This window comes from Hemiscyllium ocellatum, chromosome 3 (assembly GCF_020745735.1).
Source record: "Hemiscyllium ocellatum isolate sHemOce1 chromosome 3, sHemOce1.pat.X.cur, whole genome shotgun sequence".
Taxonomy (NCBI): Eukaryota; Metazoa; Chordata; class Chondrichthyes; order Orectolobiformes; family Hemiscylliidae; genus Hemiscyllium; species Hemiscyllium ocellatum.
In genome coordinates this window covers 82,500,697-82,518,783 of record NC_083403.1, presented here as the reverse complement: position 1 = coordinate 82,518,783, position 18,087 = coordinate 82,500,697, and the positions used below count along the sequence as shown (strand labels likewise).

The 18,087-nt window shown below is 39.2% G+C and overlaps 1 protein-coding gene across 6 annotated transcripts in view; it reads right to left on the bottom strand.

The window, feature by feature from the left end:
* itsn2b (intersectin 2b) overlaps window positions 1-18,087 on the bottom strand; it is a 199,066-nt gene that overhangs the window by 166,199 nt on the left and 14,780 nt on the right. Inside the window, exon 2 of one of the 6 annotated variants that reach the window (XM_060851286.1) lies at window positions 8,155-8,283. The exons of the other annotated variants lie outside the window; for them this stretch is intronic. The gene's annotated coding sequence lies outside the window, so the exon portion shown is untranslated. The remainder of the gene's footprint in view (window positions 1-8,154; window positions 8,284-18,087) is intronic. 6 annotated transcript variants of the gene reach the window in all.

Below are 18,087 nucleotides of genomic sequence, written 5' to 3'. Positions count from 1 at the left end.
GATTTACAAGATTTTGATTCAGCAACAATGAAAGTTAAAAATTACATAACACCAGGTTATAGTCCAACAGGTTTAATTGGAAGCACACTAGCTTTCGGAGCGTCGCTTCTTCATCAGGTGGTAGTGGAGGGCTCAATCCTAACACACAGAAGTGTAGCATTGTGAGGTTGTCTGTGGGTTTGCGGTAGAGTGTGGTGCTGAGGTGTCCATCTTTGATGGAGATGCATGTGTCCAAGAATGAGACAGATAGTCGAGAGTAGTCCATGGTGAGTTTGATGGTGGGATGAAACTTGTTGATGTTACTATGTAGTTTTATCAGTGACTCCTCACCATGGGTCCAGAGGAAGAAAATGTCATCAATGTACCTGGTGTATAATCTCGTTTGTAGATCCTTCATAGAGAAGAAGTCTTGTTTGAAACTATGCATAAAAATGTTGGCATATTGACATGCAAATTTGGTCCCCATGGCTGTGTCTGGATGAAGAACTGGTTGTCAAAGGTGACGACGCTGTGATCGAGGATAAAGTGGATGAGGTGTAGGATGGTGTTTGGAGATTGGCAGTTGTTGGTGTTGAGTACTGAGGCTGTTGCCTCGATGCCATCATTGTGGGGGATGCTGGTATAGAGTGCGGAAACGACCATTGTGACGAGGAATGTTCCCGGTTCGACTGGTCCGTGGGTGCTGAGTTTCTGTAAGAAATCCGCAGTGTCGTGACAGAAGCTGGAGATCCCCTGTACAATAGGTTTCAAGATCCCTTCCACATAGCCGGAGAGTTTTTCACATAGGGTCCCATTGCCCGACACGATGGGATGTCCCGGTGTGTTGGCTTTGTGTACCTTTGGAAGGCAGTAGAAGTCGCCTACACGAGAAGTACGTGGGTGAGAGCGCGTAGGGAACTCTGAAGGACTGGATCCAAAGTTCTGATCAATGTGTTTAATTCACGGGTGTGTTCTTTGGTCAGATTAGCTGGTAGTTGCCTGTAATGTTCCTGGTTGTTCAGTTGTCGGTACACTTCCTTGCAGTAATCTGTTCTATTCTGAATGACAATGGCTCCTCCTTTATCTGCCAGTTTGATGACAATGTTGTGATTGGTTTTGAGAGCCTGGATGGCATTGCGTTGTGAACGGGTGATGTTTTGCACTACCTTGTGGGTACGGCTGATGAATCCAGCATTTATCTTTCCTGATGGTTTGAGCATACATGTCAAGCCCAGGGCAGCGGCCCTCCGGCGAGGTCCAAGTTGACACCTTCTTTGGTCACTCCTCTACAGATCCCTGTGATGACTGTTTCAGTTCATCAGTGGGCTCATTGGGATCACTGCTGGCACCTTGAAAGAATTCCCGGAGTCTCATTCGTCTGATGAACTCCTCAGTGTCTGCTGCCAGAACCAACGAGTCCATTTTTGCACCACACTCTACCGCAAACCCACAGACAACCTCACAATGCTACACTTCTCCAGCTTCCACCCGTAACATATTAAAACAGCCATCCCTTATGGACAAGCCCTACGCATACACCGCATCTGCTCAGATGAGGACGAACGTGACAGACACCTGAAAGTACTCAGGGATGCCCTCACAAGAAAAGGGTACGATGCCCAACTCATCGACCGCCAGTTCCAACATGCCACAGCAAGGAACCATAATGACCTCCTCAGGAGACAGACACCTGCTGCAACCGACAGGATGCCCTTCATTATTCAGTATTTCCCAGGAGCTGAAAAACTACACCATGTTCTCGTAACCTGCAACACATTATCAACGAGGATGAGCACCTCACCAAGACCTTCCCCACACCTCCACTACTTGCCTTTAAACAACTACCAAACCTCAAACAGATCGTTGTTCGCAGCAAGCTGCCCGGCTCTCAGGACAACTCCATACAACCCTGTCATGGTAGGCACCGCAAGACATGTCAGAGTGTGGACATAGGTACCACCATTACACGTGGGAACACGTTCCACTTGTATGTGGCAGATAATCATGTGACTCAGCCAAAGTGGTCTATCTTAGACGTTGCAGGCAAGGATGTCCGGAGGCATGGTACATTGGGGAAACCGAGCAAATGCTACGACAACAGATGAATGGGCACCGCACAACAATCAACAGACAGGAGGGTTCCCTCCCAGTTGGGGAACACTTCAGTGGTCCAGGACATTCAACCTCGGAACTTTGGGTGCCCATCCTCCAAGGTGGACTTCGGGACAGGCAGCAGAGAAAAGTGGCTGAGCAGAGTCTGATAGCTAAGTTCGGTACCCATAGGGAGGGCCTCATCCGGGACCTTGGGTTCATGTCACATTACAGGTGAGCACCATTGCACCACACACAGACACAGCTACCCCTATGTGTGCGCGCACACACACACACACACACACACATACACGCACACACACACACGTACACAGACGCACACACAGACACCCACACACACCCTTCCACACTCTCACATGCACCCCCTCACAGACTTAAGACACTCTGCACTCACTATACACACACACACTTTCTCAGACTCACAACCCCCAATCCAGACAGACACACCCACACCCACACACACACACACACAGACAAAGACCCACACGTACACATATATTTTGTGGGGTGAATTTGTACTTGCAGGGTTACATTGTACTTTACTCAAAAACTGCATGAATTCATGTTATCCCACTTTTTATATTAGAATCAATCTAAACATCAGGTCATAGACAGAGAACACAGGGGGCTAACACCTTCAACATATTGTCTAGCTATCACCATTGTTAACAGCTAACCTGAGAATGCAACGTTTTAAAAAAAAAGGTTCTGTGATTTACACATTGAGGTAGGAAGTCGGAGTGAGTGAGGGAATGGACAGGTTGAGGCGGTCTATGTCACAACAGCCTATGTCATGGTATTCTAACAGATGAAAGGCTCAACAGACAATCAATTTTTCAATGTAAAATTTCAGTTACATCACACTGTAAATTTTTGCTATAAATTCTGTGTTAGGATTGAGCCCTCCACTATCACCTGATGAAGGAGCGATGCTCTGAAAGCTAGTGTGCCTCCAATTAAACCTGTTGGATTATAACCTGGTGTTATGTGATTTTTAACTTTGTACACCCCAGTCCAACAGCAGCATCTCCAAGTCATGACAACAATGAAAGAACAGTGATATAATTCTAAGTCAAAATACTGTATGAATTGGAGGGGAACTTAGGGCTGGTGGTGTTCCCAAGCATGTGGTAAACATGGTGTCAATCAAGCAGTATGCTGAATAAAAACCAAAAGAACTGTGGATGCTATAAATCAGAAACAAAGACAGAGGTTACTGGAAAAGTGCAGCAGGTCTGGCAGCATCTGTGAAGAGAAATCAATGTTAACGTTTCGGATCCAATGACCCTTCCTCAGAATGCATTGTCCTGGACAGTGTCAAGCTTCTCAAGTCTTGTTGTTGTTTGAGCTGCACTCACCCAGGTTCGTAGGGAGTATTTCATCGTACTCTTGACTTCTGTATTGTGGTTGGTGGACAGGCTTTGGGGAATTAGGTGGCAAGTTCCCGCTGCAGAATTCAGGGGTGTAGAGGTCAGTGCGTCAAACTATCACAGCGCTTCCCCTTGCCTGCTAGTTTGATGGTGAGGTTGGCGTTGGAGCGGAGGGAGTGATGGGCTGCGCGTTGAGAGGGTAGGAGGTCGGAGTGAGTGAGGGAATGGACAGGTTGAGGCAGTCTATGTCACAGCAGCCTATGTCATGGCGGCAGTTAGAAATGAAGAGGTCAAGGGCAGGTAACAGGTCAGCACGGGGTGTCCAGGTAGATGGGGTGTGTTGGAGGTGGGAGTCTTGATTGAAAAAGTGTGCCCAGTGGTGGAGGAAGAAGCGTTCAATGTCATAACGCGCATTGAACTCATGCATCCAGGAGCATAGTGGGATGAAGGTGAGGCCTTTGCTGAGGACTGAATGTTCATCCTCAGTGAGGGGGGAGGTCTGGGGAATAGTAAAACACGGTAGGGCTGGGAGCTTGGACCTGGGAGTTTCTCCTAGTATTAGTAACCTACCACAAAGCCCAGGTTGAAGTCCCATCTGCTCTAGAGGTGTATCACAACAGGTCCAAATGGACTTCTTTAGAAAAAAAAATCAACCCTGAAGAAGGTCTGCAGTGATGACTGATCTCCAGCAACCACAATGATCTTCATTTGTGCAATGTACAATTCCAAACAATAGCGTTTTCTTGATTTCAGCTTTGGTAGAGTTTCTTGATGCCATACTTGGTCAAATACTGCCTTGGTGTCAAAGGCAATCATTCTCATCTCTCAACTTTAATTCTTCTGTCCATGTTTCAACCAACATTGTAATAAGGTCAGTAGCAGAGTGGGGTCAGGAGTGTAGTGCTGGAAAAGCACAGCGCCTCAGGTAGCATCCGAGGAGCAGGACAATCGATATTTCAGGCATAAGCCCTTCATCAGGAAGCAGTAGCAGAGTGGCCCTAGCAGAACCCAAAATAGTCAATGAGCAGGTTTTTCTTTAACCAGTGCTGTTTGGTAGCACTGTTGATGACCCCTTACATCAATCATTTTGATGATGATTGCGAGTGGCCTTACACAGCAGAACTGCGATTTGGATTTGTCCAAAATTTGTGAATATGACACAAGTAGCCAATCTTCCACACTGTTAGGCCCATGACATAGCTGAAGTTCAAGTCATACCCATGACAAGTTTTTGTCAATGATGGCCTTTTGAGAAGGCTTCATGGAACTCATTAGTGTTCACCAACGAAAGAAGTTCTGTATTGTTTTTGAAAAAGTTATTTTCAGTTATTTAAAATCAGGTTAATCACATTTGATTGATTGATTAAATAATCTTATTAAAAATGCTTGTATTTTTGTGATAAATCCAAATTCAGCTGTATTAATGAATTTGTTCCAGGTCACCATTCTCTAAGTATGACTGTTAAATAAAAGGGAAAAATTAAATTATTAGTTTCAAAATTTACCCAATTACACTTTCATTTAGCATTATACATCTATGATTTTACAAATAAACTCAAATCGAGTTTGATCATAACTTCACTCGGAAAATCAGCATGATTTGACCAGAGCTCCAATGTTATCCAAAGTAATAACTCTACCTTGAGGTTTAATTCATTTGCTATGCCATCTTAGATTTATTTTTCCAGGCAATGAGATAATTCCCTTTTAAAATAATTAACAGACTGTGATGCAACCAGATATCTGGTCAGCATGGACAAGTTGGACCGAAGGGTCTGTTTTCATGCTGTACATCTCTATGATTCTACATCCATTCCATATATTTGTATCTGCTTTTTTGACTCTCCATTCCAATGTGTGCTTATTTTGAATTGGTGCTCTTCTTTATCTTCTCACCAACCAATGAAAATAATATCACTATTTTCCCGAAAATGCATGCATAACATTTGTCAGGTGATAATTATGTCAACTTCAAAATAAGCACGCCACTTACTATAAATTGCTTCCTTTCTTTTCTTAAACAAAATTGCATTTCATATAGACAAACAAATTCAGAACTCAGTCCTAACAAAAGTCTTTTATCTAAAACAATACACAGCCTTACTCTCTCCACAAAAGTTGACTGAGCTGCTGAGCATCTCCATCATCTGCATCACTTTCCTTCTTGGCAGCAACACACCCTTTTCTTTCGTTGTCAAGAAAGTTTATCAGAAAAACTCCACATTTTCCCTTTTATTATGCCTAGTGATCTTGTATGCCTGAGTAAGCTAAGGATGCTCAGTTTAATGTCTCATCCAAAAGAGAGCAATTTAGGCATATACCACTCATGTAGCCTTGCATTGGTATCAACCTAGATTACATGCTCAAATTCAGGAACAGAACTTGAAACCATAATCTTCAGAAGCAAAGGTCTTCCAAACTTTTCCAAATTGACAAGCTGTACAGACCTACTTCAGTTCAACGCAAATAAGTATGAAAACCCCAAATGAGGTTGTGTTTCATTGCTTGAGTCCAACTCCTGGACAGTGTCAAGCTGAATTGTGAAACGTATTTAGCAACATTCCTCAGATCCTTGAGCAATTTTGAAATCTTGCCTGGAGCTGACTGAAATGTTGAGGGTATGGATACTCCTGCGTTCTTCCTGGAGAGTAACTGCACACTCATGCTTGCATAATTTCACAAAGCTCTCTCCTGAACTGGAGATTTCAGTTAAAGCAGAGCAATAAAAATGAGTCTCAAGCCAGCAGAGAAGTATAAATCTTCCATTAAGTGCCTATGCATTGAATAGCTTTGACATGACTTTAACTTAAACAGCTTGGAAGCCTTTTAATCCATTAGAGGTGCCATATACGTATTTGGCTTAATTGAATCTCAGTGAACATTTTCTACATTTGTGATGAAAGAGAGTTCATAGGAACCAAACCCTGTATTGGTTATAAGGTTTAGGCTGTTCATAGTTTTAAATAATTTCTCTCATTATCTTAACCAATCAAAAGGTTGTTGCAATCAAAGAAAAGTTCCATTAGCTTAAGATATACATAGTATTATCTCAAATGTCTGAAACTAGTAAAGCTTGGAAATTTGGCAATATCTAATTAACAAGTGTGATCCAAAAATCTTATTGAAATATGTTCCCTGTAACTGGACAGAACATGCTGATTCTTACATAAACATGTCTGCTGTCTGATGATCTGATTTTAAGGCTTTAGAGACACATTCCTACAAAGTTTTTAAATAAAGTGTCAGGTTCTAGACCAACAAATGTTGCTCAAATACTCAATTCTTTTGAAATCTATGAACAAAGCAACCAATTTTATTATAATTGACAATATTCATTATTACTGTTTTTGAACTAAAAGGTTTATACTTAAAAATTTTACTGGAAAGGACTCACCTTAAATAGGTAATGACTATTTGTATATCGTCAGAACTTATAAGGAGCTCTTGTCAACTTACTCCATGAGTATAAAATAGGTAACCTTAAAACCTCTTTTTCTAGAACAACCCTAATTCATAGAATGTAATATTTGTTGCACAAGAAAGGGGAGAAAGTAGAAAATAACACAATTTTAAGATTTCATACTTTCATGAAAATATGATGAGCAGCACCACAGATTCTGCAGAGGTTCAAGCATTCAGTTAGCAGCATCCATTCTCACCAGGGACTGGCAATAAATGCTGGCTCAGCCAGCCATGTCCATATCTATGCCCCATGAGTGCACAACAAGAGATTTAGTGGATACGAGTCCAACCTGACCAATTTTTCTGTATTAGACAGCCTCTTCACCCAAGGAATTATCAAGCAAACCATCTCTGAATTGCTTTGAAAGTAATTATATTCGTTCTTAAATAAGGCGACCAAAAGTATTCACACTACACCAGAATGGCTGCACCAATATCTTGAGCAAGACTAACAAAATTTTGCTACTTTTATATTCTATTTCTTCACAATGAACAACATATATTGTCTTAACCAATGTTTTGTCTACTCACTTAACATTCTCATGTTAACTCACTTTTGAACCTATGTTCCTCATTGTGTTAACCATCCTCTATGCTGTTGCCCGAGTACATAAAACTGATCGTCAGAATTATCCAACTGACGTAAAGTTAGTACATCAATACTTCCAGTAAGAATTTGAAAACCATGACACATCTCCTCTCATCTCATTTTATGTTTTCATGTTCCTTTCTAGATATTGAAGCTCTGACAACACCAGAAATAATTGATTGGTGTCGATCTCAGATATTAAAACGAAAATAAATCCCCCAGGGCTTAATGTACCTCAACCCAGACTATTAATAAACCAAAAAAAAACAAAATTTAACAAGCTGCAAACAAGTGACCTTACCTCATTGCCAAAAATGTCACAATACACAACCAGCTTTATCAGTTGTGCTGCAGTAAACTCCACTTCCTGCACCAATACTCAAATATCAAAAACAGTGAACATAGCATAAAGTATACGGAACCACACAGAATGCAGTAATACTATCAAAAATATTCAAAAATTATATGGTTTTCCATATTTAGAAATTATTGTAAAATGGCCAAAACAGTGCATTTGTATATTTTTAGATTATGGTCTACAATAGGGGCACAGAAAACGGAATAGAAAACTGAAAAGGAAATGAGAAAAACATACAGTCTCATTTAGTAAAATTGTAGTAATTAAATTCTAGTAAGCTTTACCTTATCAGCTGATAAGTTTGGATTTCAGTTGAGAGTCTATTTAAAACGTCAGTGGTGAGATAACACAACGTTAAGTCAGGGTAACAGGGCGAGTGATCCATTGCAGAGGTAAAACCATGCAAAGATTTTCTGTCGACGAAAAATGCAGGCATTTCTCATGTCACAATACATTAAAACATTCAAAGTAAAAAAGGGTTTGTGGGAGTTAAGAAATTTGCAGTGGTTTAGTCTTAGAATCACAAAATCATGCATGTAAATGTCAGCCCAAGTAATTACATCCTTTGAAATGTTTTCTACCAGTGCCATTTTTTCAAATTACTGAAGACATAAATGATAATCAAACAAAACAAAGGGAGGGAAATAGCACTCACCACTTGTCCTACTCTCATATTAATGATAGGAAAATATGTGGAGAAAATTCTGACAAAGAAAATTAATCTCCATTTAGAGATGCCAGGTTTGATCATGGCTGCCAGATGGAGGTCATGGCTGACAAAAACTTTATTAATTTTTGGAGGAGGGGACAAAGCGTGTAGATAAGGGTAGCACAGTTGATGTATGGATATAGGTTTACCTTCAACAAGATCCCATATTTCAGGCTTATAAAGGAGGTAAAGCACATGGGATCTAGGGTAATGCGGCAAGCTGGATTCAGAATTGGCTTAATAGTACAAGACAGGGGATGCTGATAGAAGGTGGTTTGTGTGACTGGAGGACAGTGTTCATCGTCTTACCACAGGGATCATTGATTTTTATAATATAAACAATAAGGGATGCAGCAATGTTAGATGAGAATGTGGGAGGGTTGCTAAGTAAGTTTGCGGATGACATGAAGATTGGCAAAGTGGTTGACAGTGAGCCAGAAAGTCTTACGTAAGAGGAGAACATAGACAGATTGGTTAGATGGGAATTTCAGTAGCATTTAGAACTTAACTCTGAAAAATGTGAAATGATGCATTTTGCAAGAGTAAACAAGATAAGGGAATATTCAATGAATGACAGGAGACTAGGAAGCTCCGAAGAACAGAGAGATCTTGGGGTTCACAGATCCCTAAAATGGCAGGTGGGGTTAACAAGGTAGTTAAGAATGTACATGGGACACTTGCCCTTATCAGTCAAGTCACAGATTCTAAGAGCAGGAAGGGTGTAGAGTTTGAGATGTACAGGATTTTGGTTAGGCAACAACTGGAATAGTGTGTGCAGTTCTGGCCAATTCACCATAAAGAGAATGTGTTTACACTGAAGGGGGTGCAGAGAAGATTCACCAGGCTTTTGCCTCGGATGGAGCATCTTAGCTACAAGGAGAGGCTGGATAAGCTTCAGTTGGAGGAGAGAATGATAAAGGCAGTAGCAGATAGAGGTGTATAAGATTATGAGGGGCATGGACAGGGTGAAGAGAAAGCAGCTGCTCTCTTTTGTTGATGGGTCAATAACAAAAAGACATTTTTCAGGTGAAAAGCAGGAGGTTTAGAGGTGACTTGAGGAAAATTCCTTCTGCTCACCCAGAGGATAGTAGTGGCACACTGCCTAACAGGATAGTTGAGACAGGAAACCTCAGAACCTTTAAAAACTTCTTGGATGAGCACTCGAAGTGTCATATCATTCAAGGCTATGGGTCTAGTAATATACAGTGGAACTAAACTAGATTTACTGTATTTTTCGCAGCATAGATGGGGAAACTGTCTCCTCTGTACTGTTAATTTTTTTTATTGTACGATTCTTTACTTGATGACTTAACCACCAACCAAAACTCCAAAATACATGGGATTTCACATGTGTGACAGTGTCTTTATCTTAGTTTTTACAAATTGTAAATGCAAGAAATAGCAATAATGAAACATTAGTGATCAAATTAGCAGTTATTTATGTTCATTAAAACATATAATCTGGTCATTTACTATACATAAACAACACTTTTGACCTTTAAAATATCCCCACAGAGATGATAAAAGATTTCAAACAAGGATGAAACAGATGTAACTACAAATTAGTACACAAAACAGGTGCTGCAGCTTTTTGTATGATTTTATGCTGCTGTGCCATCACAAATTCACTTAACTGCGCCAGTTCCAGAAGCAATTTAATAGATTGATTGGACGAGGTAAGAAATAAGATGTGATAGTTTCAATGAACATCCTTCTCATTATTTTGAGAGGAAAGTACAGTGGAAAGTTCTCTAGTAATCAAAGCTAAAAGGTTATGGATTCGAACCGCACACCAGAATTCATCAGCATTGTACCCTTCTTGAAGGCATGTCCTTGTCTCAGTCTGTCCCGGATCTCTCTCTTCTATATGAGTGTTCTCATCTACCAATAACTTGCTTCAATTTTCAATCTATTCAGCATTGACATTTCTTACTTCCTCTTTTCCTTTATATCTTCCTTCCATAATATCTCTCTTCTAAGTTTGTTTCCTTTTAAGATGGGTTCTGTGCAGACTCAGTCTGTTCCTAATTACATTCAGCAAATTATCTACTTGGTCATTCTCCTGAACATTTCATCATTTGTTAAATTTTCTATTCAGATTATCCTTTCCAATCTCCTTCAAATATACATTTCAAACCTTCACAATGTCCAATTCTCACATCCATATGACATGATATTGCAAATGAAGTTCTTTACAAGTCATTTCTTGAGTTATTGATATACCCTTCACTTAAGTTTTGTCAATGTTCACTGTCATTCCAAAGTTCATACTTGCTGTAACTCATTTATGTCCCAGTTCTTGTAATCTCCTTCTGTGCTTGTACAAGTATTTTGTCACCTGCACGTCTAACTGATGTTATCATTTACAGTGAGTTTCCACCACTACCCCACCCACCAAATCCCTCTTAACAATAAACTCTATGTCTACTAACACAGTTCTGATCACTGCTTTTACAAAGACTTTGAACAGAAGTGGTGCCAATCAACACCTCGGACAATCTTGTTTTCTGGTGACGCACATCGGTTTACTTTGTCTCAGTTTTGCCCCATGCACAGACAACCCCCAAGAAATCTCTCCCTTCAGTCTACTTCAATGTTTTCAGCACTGTCAAGAGTTTGATTAGTCAACTACAAGAGTAACGCATACAAAAAGACAGAATAACTAGTCATTCATTTATTATTTACAGCTACAGTTGGCATTAAAAAGATGAGAAATTGATGCAGCACCTCAAGTGATACCAACCCAACTTAAAACCAGTACAACCTTTGTATTTTCACTGTTGTAGTCTATTTGCCCACATAGCAAACATTGCAATCTCAAACTAATTGTATGAAACACTGAGATATTTTGATGCAATGAGGTCCATCTATAATTATCTATATATTCCCTTTTATCCTTTAACATTCAACACGCTATATCCAAATTAAATGTATCCAACACAAATAATAGACATAACATAGTACTTAGTCAACAAATAGAGAAATGCGACAATAAATCAGAAATCTGAAGATCTTGCAGACTCACTAAAAACTGGGAATTCCAATTAAAAAAAACTAAGAGCTCTTGAACAAATTGGACCTTCTAGCACATGAACATATCAATTTATATCATTATCCAAATCATTAATCAATTAAACCAGACTGCTCAGCAAATTCTCCAATAATGGCATTGTGAAATTTTTCAGTCAGAAGCAAAAACATATTTTTGAAGAAAAATGTTGACAATTTTCATAAGCATGAAAGATTATCAGTGATCTATATCACAGCATCTCATTACAGTAGTTAAAACTATTTAGATTTATAAAGCAGACAATTTCTTTGTTGGTATTACAACAGGAAACCAACCACATAATTGTGATTGCGTGACTAAGTCACTAGCAGCTTCTTGTTAAATGTTGGCAGTTGACACCTGAAAAAAAAAGTTCAGGGGTCATCTCCAAAGGAATATTTGAAAAAGGGAAATTAGTGGAAACTCTTCAAGTGACTGCAACAGTCATACATGTTGAGATAACATAGTGGTTGCATGACATCCTGAATTACTACTAACTTACAAATTTAAAATTTGAAAAATTCATCATTTAGTACATATCGGTGATCCAGTATCCTGTACAGACACTTGGAATAAAGACTTAGAATATCTTTTAGACAGAAGAAACAAGACAATACAAGTAGCTTACTGATGTTTTTCCCAAATTGCCAAGTCAGTAATTAGGAAATAAAATGACTTCAACTCACTACAACACCATCGGTTGGCTTGCCTGATCACTGAGGAATCGAGAGCTCTATTACCAAGTACCCACTTGGCAGGAGATTTACCCACAAAGTTTGGACCCCTTGCCTTCACATCCTCACGACTAGAGTTTCATATATGCACAGCATGTGTGTCACATTGTTCCTTCTGTTTTCTTTTGCTCAAGTTACTCAACTTAGTTAACAATACCATGTTGGATTCAGTGGTTCTACAATTTATCTAAATGATCAATCAAACTGCAATTACCACTCATGTTTATCACAGCTTTTATGTAATAAACTTCATAAGAGCGCTATTAAAAACTTTTACAGCTCCAGGCTATATTAGGAGATAAGAAGTCAAATTTACAAAAGCTTGATGAAAGAGATAAACTTCAAGCAGTATCTTAAAGGAAGAAAGCAAGATGGAGAAGCAAAGGAAATTTTAGAGGTTAGGCCCTAGGCAATTGAAAGCATTGCTGCCAAAAATAGAGTGTGTAAAACAAGTAATGTTCAGGAGGCCAGAAGCAGAGTAGTACAAGTTGTTTGGGTTATTGACAGGCTGGAGGAATTAGAGTAGGTAAATGATGCCATGAAGGGATTTGTAAACAAAGCATATACTTTAAAATCAAGAAATCCTGCACTTATTGCAATAATCACTGAACTCTAATAAGAGTGGAGTAGACAAAAGTCAGATTTTCTACCTAAACATTGCAACAGTCATAGCTCAGTTTGTTGGTTTATGATGCAGAGTGAACCTATAGTGCAGGTTTAATGACAACAATGACTAAGGTCACCACGAAGGCCTTGCCATCTTAATCTTGCCCTTTTGCATGGGGTGTGATGTTTCTCAGGATAAATCCATCACCAGTCATTTATCACTATGAAACAGCAGACATATTATCCTCTGGGAATATGGTGACTTTGCTATGTTCAAAGCAATTCTCATGATACTCTTGGTTCAGGAAGCTTTAGTAAAGCGTAACTTAAGGTAAATAGCAATGTAATATTTCAAGTAAAATACCTGTGTTGAAAATGTTTTCAAACCTAATAAAATTCATGACTGCTACATTAATTTTATTAAGTTACAAATACATAAAGTGATACATAATCATGACCTCTAATTTCTAGTGACTATCTACATTATATTTTTATTACAAGAGATTGTGGGATTTATAGAAGTGCATTAAGGATTCTATAGTCCATTCTCTTTTCTGTTACAAACCTAAACCCCCTGCTCATTACTTTAATACCGTGCATTTTGGTTATTGACCCTTCTATGAAAGGGAAATGTTTCTCCCTAACTCTGCCCTCACAACTTTGTACAACTCAATCAGGTTCTCCCACAGACTTCTATGCTCACAGGAAAATAACCCCAGTCTATCTAGCCTCTCTTATATATGAATTGCTCTGGCCCAGACAACATCCTGGTATCCTCTGCACCCTCTTCAGTTCAATTACACCACAGTACTCCAACTGTGGCCTAATAAATGTTCTATACAGCTTCATCATAACTTTCTTGTTTATTCAGTCACCATTTCTTTTTCAGTTTGCTGCTGGCAAATAAACACAGAACCAAAACTCTTTTTAAACTTCCATTTTCCACCTCTCCTAATATATTTTACACTTTTAAATAGGCCTAACAGGTTCAGAAATAAAAAAAAGATGAGCCTACATGGAGGTTGAATCTTGTACCTCAGGCAAATCATTCAGCATTTACAATAAATTTTTGATGTTTCAAATAAATTCACATAATAGGTTTATTACAGTGATATTATGATGTGGAAAAATACATGAAACTAATAAAAAGTATGCAGGAAAAGACTGAACACAATATTGTTGAGTGAGATGCTGGAAAAGCACAGCAGGTCAGACAGCGTCCAAGAAGCAGGAAAATCAACATTTTGGGCAAAAGCCCTTCATCAAGATGAAAGGGCTTTTGCCCGAAACATCGACTTTGCTGCTCCATGGATGCTTTTCCAGCACCATACTCGCGACTCTAACCACCAGCATCTACAGTCCTCACTTTGACCTAGTTGAACACAAGATTGGTGTATTAATATATAATAGATTGAATTTATTTATGTAGGCTTAGTCCTAGATATATGCCAGTATGAGTAAACCCATATTGTTTGTGATGTATAGGAAACGTTGAACCAGGATATGGAACCATTAAACAAAACACTAATTCAGTTAAACAATAGAGCATTTCAGTCAGGGCAAAATAAACTGGCATGGGGTCAAGACTGTAACATTGTATTTTCTGGAGTTTTGATTGTGGACTGAAATGCAAATGGACAATATTAAAGCTTCCTGATGAAGGGCTTATGCTCGAAACGTTGAATTCTCTATTCCTGAGATGCTGCCTAACCTGCTGTGCTTTGACCAGCAACACATTTGCAGCTGTGATCTCCAGCATCTGCAGACCTCATTTTTTACTGGACAATATTAAACCAAGGATTCTAAAATGAATTGCTGCAATTTATTGAAATTCTGTGGTGTTTACCCTGCTGCTCTGTTCAAGCAGTGGGGGAAGTTGTGCAACTGTGGCTACTTGTAGATGCCAAAGGTCGTCAGCTCGAGGACAACTCAGTGATTGGTTCCTAGGTGCCGGAACAGCATGTGGGTGTGAATGATGTAGTAAGAAAGCTTTTGGACTGCTGGAAAGGCAGGTGGTGTTTGTCTCTCCCTGCCTCTCCTTACAGTAAAATATCTTAAATCTGAAGAAAGTCAGCTATTTTCTCCCACCAGTTGCCAATCAACTAAGAAACATTACAGTTCATGTATGAATCTCACAAGTATTCTGTGAAGTAACCCGAAGGAAGGAAACTTAAGAGGATAATTTTCTGCAAAGCCAAAAGGATCATCTCAGCCAACCCTGTAAACTGTTGCCATTGAATTGTGATTCCTTGTACTCTTTTCCCTCCACCCATAAACTAAATGTTTGGTTGCCTGTCTGAACATATTTGCAGAGTTTTAACAAGAAGTATAGGTTGATAGTTCGTAGCTGTTTACTTGTAGTTAGAATTTACTTACTTGTATAAACAGTACTTCTTGTTAAAAGCAGGAACCTTTTTTTTAAGTTAACCAATTTTTCTGTTCATAGATATTATTAGACACCTCTGGAGAAGGTGGGACTTGAACCTGGGCCTCCCGGTTCAGGGGTAAGGACTACTACAGCTGCACCACAACAGGTCCCAATCCAGGAACCTTTTTCTCATATAGCCAATTTTCCTAAGTAACCTGTTCAGAGATGTTATTACACAATCTGGAGCAGATGGGACTTGAAGCCATGCTCTTGGTCCAGGGGTAGGGACAGTACCACTGAGGACATGGTCAGTGCTTTCTGTCAACTTGACTTTGACAGACAGATAAAAATCGGGGACTTTGCACACTTTAAATTAGATCATTAATTTCTGTGATATGGAGGGAGCCGCAGGGCTTGCGAATCAGTGCGTTCTCCTAATTGGGTACAACGTGTACTAGGGAGAAAGTCAAATTAAACAGGTTGAGTTAAAAACCACAAAATGTTTAAAGCACAAATGAAGGTAAATGGCTGCAGGTGCACTATTGAATAGGAACAAAACTGCATTGAGCTGTCAAAGTTAAAGAAGTTACAACCAAACAATTATAATATATAAATGCTTCCCAATGAAATAAAGAAATAGAAACTATGAAAAGGAGAGAAAAACTGCTAAAGCAGGAAATCTGAAATAAAAGATGAGAAAAAAAACAGATGCATCCAACTTTTCAGATACATTTGCTCACAACAAAAAATCAGTGAGAAATTTAATACCTGGAACAGTACTCCAATCCAAGATACATTAGAAGCTAATATATTTAAAAACGTATGCACTGTTGCAGCAGTCATAACATTCTCAGCACAAACCATTTACTGGAAGCCAGGGAGAGTGGACTTCTCCACCGATCAGGATTGTTTCATAGAGTCATACTGCATGGAAATAGACCCTTCACCCTAGTCCATGCCAATCATGTTCCCTAACCAGTCTAGTCCCAATTGCCTAGCCGTATCCCTCCAAACCTTTCCTATTCATCTACTTATCCAAATGTCCTTTAAATGTTGTAACTGTACCTGCTTCCACCATTTCTTCTGACAGTTTATTCCACACACTAACTACATTTTCTGTGTAAGAAAGTTGCCCCTTATGTCTTTTTTTAAATTTACTTCTTTCACCTTAACAATATTGCACACAAGTCCTGCTACAAATGTTAATGGATCCATAAATTGGTATAAAATAATGCAAATTCCATGCCTTATTTTTCTGTATTTTTGATTGTAGACCGAAATTGGAAAAGAACAGTTTGGAAAGTTAGACTGTTGAGGGACTGCACTTCTTTTAAGGAAGTTACCTGACACTCATTGTAAGTTACACAGCTGTTGGTTCAAATAATAATGAAATGTTCGCAGATGAACTGGAGTCAAGGGTTTCAGATAGTAACAAATTAGTCTGCGGTCTCACAACTGATGACAAAAGCCTTCTGTTGCTAGCTCCCAGGAAGCTGATCAGCTTAGGGACTTGAGATCACCACAACCTCAAGAGCTGTCTCTGTTCTCTGCAGAAAAATATAAGTTTAGGCCTGAAGAAAACTAATTTTTTTTTCCCCATTAGTAATTTCAGCAAGCTGTGACGTCTACAGGTTTCTGACTTGTTAAATATAAATGTGAACCAGTCACCCTGCATCTCCTGCAAATAAGCGACTGCACCTGGAGGAAAATCGAGAAGCAGCATTCTGATCAGCACAAGAAGCACCTCAGGAAATCCCGTGAACAAAGACCAATAAATGTCCCTCCCCACTTTTAAGTAGGACTAAGAGCTTCAACGAGGTTCATAATTGTTTACCTGTAGCTAGAGTCTGGATTAGAGTGGTGCTGGAAAAGCACAGCAGGTCAGGCAGCAATCAAGGAGCAGGAAAATCAACATTTCGGGCAAAAGCCCTTCATCAGGTTTTTACCTACCTGCAACTAGAGTCTATTCATTTGTAATAAATGCATAATGAATCTGGTCAACCTGGCCTGAAAATCAGGTCATTTGCAGAATTCTGAGTATTTTTAAAAACATTTTAATTTTTGTGATGACTGCAGGAATAGCAGAAGTTTATTACTGTGCCTCACACTGGAAATTATGCAAATGTCAGAACCGGCGACTGGGGGTGGGATGGGATGGTGAGGAGTACTAGACATACACAGACACTATTTCCATGCACAAAGATAAAGGACTGATTAATGCATTGTTAAAAGATTCATTGAAACTCTTGTTCTCATGAAGGATCTTTATGCATACCTTTTAAGTGATCGCATTTTTCATATCACTACAATATATGGGACGAGGGAAGGAGAAAATGAAGTGGAGCAAAATCATTATTGTAGAGGTGGGCATATATAGTAATTTCAGATACAAGTGATGGTATGAATAATTACGACTACAAAGTTAACGTAAGCAGGCTATTTATTCTGCTCTTCAAAATACAGAAAAAAAACATCAGATATCCTAGAGTTCAGGTTATACAGTACTGTAAAGCTTGTCTCACCTTGATTTCCACTTTGGTAACCACTTGCCTGGAAATAAGACAAGGCAAATTATCATTTTGAAAAGAAATTGTTAAATACCCTCAAACTCCACTTGTATTGCTCAAGATTAAAGTAACAAGGCTGCTTCAGTTAAGCAAAGGCAAAGCACTATAGATGCAAGAAATCTGAAGTCATATCAGACTGGAAATGTTAATTCGGCTTCTCTCTCAACAAGTACTGCCAGACCTG